This window comes from Bison bison, unplaced genomic scaffold (genome assembly GCF_000754665.1).
Source record: "Bison bison bison isolate TAMUID 2011002044 unplaced genomic scaffold, Bison_UMD1.0 scf7180017864254, whole genome shotgun sequence".
NCBI classification, from domain to species: Eukaryota; Metazoa; Chordata; class Mammalia; order Artiodactyla; family Bovidae; genus Bison; species Bison bison.
Window position 1 is genome coordinate 8,590,648 of NW_011494826.1, and position 5,133 is coordinate 8,595,780.

The following is a 5,133-nucleotide window of genomic DNA, read 5'->3' on the forward strand; positions in this document are numbered from 1 at the left end:
GCCGCCGGGCAGCGCCACACTGAGAGGGCTCAGGGCAGCCGAGGAGCTGGCAGCCCCCAAGGATCACCCGGCCTTGGCGGGTTGTCAAGGTTGGTGGCGGGCTCCGCCTCCTCCACCCGCCCCCCATCCCCCGCCAACAACGCCCCTTTCCGGAGCTCCAGCCCCACTGCAGTGGGGATGGCAGGGGGCGTCCTCCCTGCTGGGGATCAAATGGCGCACCCGGGGGCTGCGCGTAGCAGCATCGAGGGCTCTCCCGGTGCGGCCAGATCGCAGGGGGACCCGGTGCGCAGGTGAAGCCGGATCTGATTATCTCACGCGGGCGCGAGTTGTAAAGGCAGGTCCGCAGGTCTCTCGCCAAATAAGGTCAAGCAGCCATGCAGGGTGTGGAGTCTGGGGAGAAAGCTCGCCTGGGGAGACCCCTGTAAGAGGGGTCGAGATCTTGGGTTTTCAGTAGGGGTGGAGAGCAAGAGTTAGGGAGCTCACCGTGGGCTCACACCTTGGAGAGACTGAATGGGGCACGCGCGGGTGGGGAGCAGAACGAGGGCAGACTTTCAGACGGGGCTGGCTCGCCGCCCTCTCCGCTGCCTCAGGACATAGAGCCCTGGGTGGCGGTTGGGGGCGGGGGAGGGGGTTCGGCTGAACCGCCACCACGCCTTTCCCATCTGTTGGGGAAGGGAGGGGAATAGAGGAGGCTGGGGTGTGCACCAGTGGAGTTGGCTGATTTCTTTCAGAAATGAGATGCCAAGCCGGTAATACTTGACAGCACCTCAGCTGACCTCCTCTGGACCAGGGAGTCACAGTGCCGCGCGTCGCTCGCCACTCAAAGGCCGGAGCTCAGGATGGTGTTAATATTACATAAGGGGAACCTAGGAGAATACAGCTTCTGACCCAAGTCTCCAAACTTTCCTTAATGATGCTTTTGTTTCAGCAAAGAGCAAATTGTGTAAGATATACACACTCTTTTTAAAGTGAAATGCATGCTAAGTCGCTTCAGTCGTGTCCAGCTCTCTGCGACTCCATGGATGATAGCCCACTAGGCTCCTTTGTCCATGGGATTCTCCAGGCAAGAATAATGCAGTGGGTTGCCATGCCCTTCTCCAGGGGATCTTCTGATCCATGGATCGAACCTGCGACTCTTTTGTCTCCTGCATTGGCATGTGGGTTCTTTACCACTAGCGCCACCTGGGAAGCCCTTTAAAGCGAAAAGAAGAGTGTGAAAACAACGTTGGTGACCTTACATTACCTGAGAATCAGAAGGTTGTTAGTATTCCCTAGAGCAGTTCAGGGCTTCCCTGGTGGTTCTCAAGGTAAAGAATCTGCCGGCAATGCAGGAGACCTGGGTTCCATCCCTGGATGGAGAAGATCCCCTGGAAAAGGGAATGGCTTCCCTCTCCAGTATTCTTGCCTGGAGGATTCCTTGGACAGAGGGGCCTGGAGGGCTACATTCCATCTGATCCCAAAGAGTCAGACACAACTGAGTGACTAACACTGAAGAGTTTAAGATAATTGGTGGGCTGTCAAGTAAGAAATGATACAGAATTACTCAGGTGAACCCTTTGAGATAGACTAGCACAATTTTGAAAACTTAACTGGGAGTAGGTTAAGTGTTAGCAATTGGACCCGGGTGGTATTGCAAGGGTCCCATTTTTCTATACTTTCAGCATTTAGGAGTAAATGAAGGGGTCAAAACTGCAGTGGTCACTCATGAAGAAAAGTGGCTTGTTTTAGGGGAAAATAATTGATTGCTTTAATATTTTTTTAAAATCACAGGAACTTTTGAAAGATGAATTAAAAATTAAAGATGTGCAACACTTAGTCCTAGAAGAAAATAATATTTCTCACTGAGGAAGCCATTTGAAATCACCATAAGTCACCTTACTTGAGGAATTAACTGAGTGAAGCAAGTTCCAGTTGTCTCTGCTTTTTCTCTTTTCAAAATATTCTCTATAAACCCTGAATGTAAATGCTGTTATATAGTTCAAAACAAACAACTCAGAAAATATAATACTGTAGTGCTAACTACTATCGAAATGCTTGTTTCAAAAATGTGAAATTTCAGAAAAAGACAGGATGGAACAATAATTTGCTGAGTTACATTTCTTAAGAATTTCTTAGGGCCTGCTTTCGGTAAGTAGGTTTCATCACATTCTTGAAGAAAAGATCTCATTGATCTCTCTTGACTCTTTATAACTTGATTTCTAATAAAATATTTAAAAACAAGACCTCTATCATAAATCCTTGAGCCCTGTAGCCAAGGTGCAAGTAGATTCTAGTTTTGCATAGTTTCATTGTCATTACTTTAGCAATATCTTTAGTTTTATTAACTGAAGGCCTGGCCAGCAGATAATTTTCTAAAGGATCCAAAGCACACTGATTGAGAGTTTAAAACACTGGGCTCTATCATTTACCCCTGAAATTGTTTCTCTGTCCCTCTGGTATCAGCAACTATCATGTACATAGTTGCCCTTGATTCCTTTGAGAAAAGATATAATAACTATGTTCATCTCAAGGCTCATGCTAATTTTTTAATCCTTGTCATTTGGTTTTCAAAGCAATTTGTTATTGAGGTAGGACCCAGGGGAAGAGCCAAAGACATGCACATTATAAGAGAGGGAGGGAGAGAAAGAATTTCTAATTGAATTCAATTTGCTTTAGCCTTCAAAAGATGATTATGAAAAACAATAAAGTACTCTTTTTCTATGGTAACAACAGGTATGGTTAAAGCTATACCCATTTTCCTTTGAATTCACCTAGGATTCCAAAGTAGAAAAAGATGTATCTTTTAAGAACTTATAAACCTTCTTTAATTAGTCTGTGAGTGCTATATGAAGCAGACTTAACTTCACATCCAGAAAGTTTGGACTCAAGGAGTTAATGTGCAATTATAATATCGCATTCCAGTTGCTTAGATGCAAGTATCTCTTTCCTCCTCTATTGTTTCTAGTTTTTATTAAAATGAAGTTGGAAACATTTTTGTAAGAGAGCAAATTTACTTATAACTTCCTCATCTTAAAACTATTCCAGTCTTTCTATTTTCTTTACATTCTTTGCTAATATATTTACAAGTTTTCATAAAGCTTTTATTTTGTGTTCCATTTTTCTTAATTTCAAATAAATATTATAACCTTAATGTATTTTATGTCTCAAATGAATGGTTTATATCTATGTTAATGTGAATCACCTTTGTGAAAATATGCTGGCTGTAAAACAGTCATCCTCTGGTAATTTTACACAGCCTGATTATAATAACAGAGCTGTGGGCATCACTTCGAAATTTCATTAAGATTCTTAACGACTTCTTAAGGCTCAACATAAATGTTGTGTTTCCAGTATTAAACAGAATGCTCCTTGTTTGTTCTAAGTATCCTAAAAAGTGGCTTACCTGACTATCACAAACTTTTATACTGCAAGACTCATATCCACCTGATTTACTCATTGTGAGCATATGTTCTTTTAAGACCTACACAAGGAGAGACATGTTAAAGGTCTCTGAAACCTTTAGGTTGAGCAATTTCCTACGGGATTCAATGTGTGTCCCCCATTTTCTTGCCCTAACTTCTCACATCAGGTTTCTTGGGGATTGAGGGTAATGAAAAAGGGAGGCAGAATTATTTAAACAGAGTAAGTCTGAAATTGAAACTTATTCAGGTTACTAGGCTTGGAACCGACCTTGACACTGGCAACCTTCAGATTCCAGTTGGTTGGGGTCAAACACAAATGTCCAGTTGCTGAGTGATTCCTACATGCTTCTTTTATGTACATTAACCAGGACAGACAAAGGATGTTTTCTCAGTTGAACTCACTCTTTACGAGGCCTGATCCTCCACAGAGCAAACTAATCTCAGGTGATTTGGGGGTTTTAGGACACTAAGAACTTTCAGAGCATGGAGAAGTAATTTGTTCAACGGTACCTTAAAAGAGTTAATTTACCTCCAAAAGGTGAGTTTCTTTACTATCTTGAGTCCTTCACTTCCTCTGAAATCAGGCTCATTATTTGCATAGCAAAGCATTCCCTTTAGCTGGAAAGAAGGGGGTGGGCACCCCTAACAAGGAGAGTCACTTTTCCCACTGTCCTTCAAAACTCAGGAGTGTGATAAGTGGGTTTGATCAACCTTTCCCCTCTCCTAAACTCCAAACTTCAGACTGTTTTGCTCCTTATCTAGTTAGAGATTGACCAGCTTTTCCAGATGGAAGACATACAGGATTTAGCATATAGCTGCTGAGAGAACAGATTTGCTAGCATTGTTTGGGCCAGTTTAGTGTTGATTAGTTTTGTGAAAACTCCAGGAAGACGAAACCCAAACATCCCTCCTCCTCTTCTTTACAGACATTGATTTTATTTTTAACATAATCCCCAAATAATCAGGGAGGAAATTTTTAATATATTGAAGGTATTCTCCACGGAAATTAAACAAATTTATCTTGATATGTTCATCACCAGGCAATCCTGATTCTTCTACCCAAACTAAACTACGCATTTAAATCATCTCTGAGGGCCTACACTGTGCTTAATTGTCACTTGGCAATTCTACAGAACTAGCTCAAAATTTGTTTTCACTAAATATGTCCCCCCCTTAAAGACTCATCACCATTAAGGACTTTTTAGCTTTCTAGAAGACTGAACACTCTGAGGTTCTAATCAGCATGAGATCTATTGTAATTCTTTTATGTGTCTATTGCTTCCAAATTGGGAGATTAATCAGAGAGATCTGAGGTGGAAAACCAGACCTTTAATAAACTCAGTCAATAAAAGGAGCAATTACAAAAATCGAAAAGTTTTGCTGCTAGAAACCAGACTGGGATGTTGAGTTGAAACTTAAATTTTTAGCATTTGTGAGAGAAACTAAATCTAGCCATATCTCCCTAAGATCAGTGATGTTGTATGATAAGTCATGGTGACTCAGAAAAGAAAAATTAGGGAAATGTTGGATGAAGAAAATGACAAATGGGACAAAATGATCTGCAGTCTCTTTTGCGGTAGGCCATCCATGGACAATGTTTCTCGGCTTCTGCAAGAGAAGCACGGCTCTGGAGAGAGGAACAATAGGAGAGAATCAGAAAGACACTTCTATTTTCCCCAAAATAGTTCACAATGAAAGTGTATGTACATAATTAAAAATAAACACCCAAAAT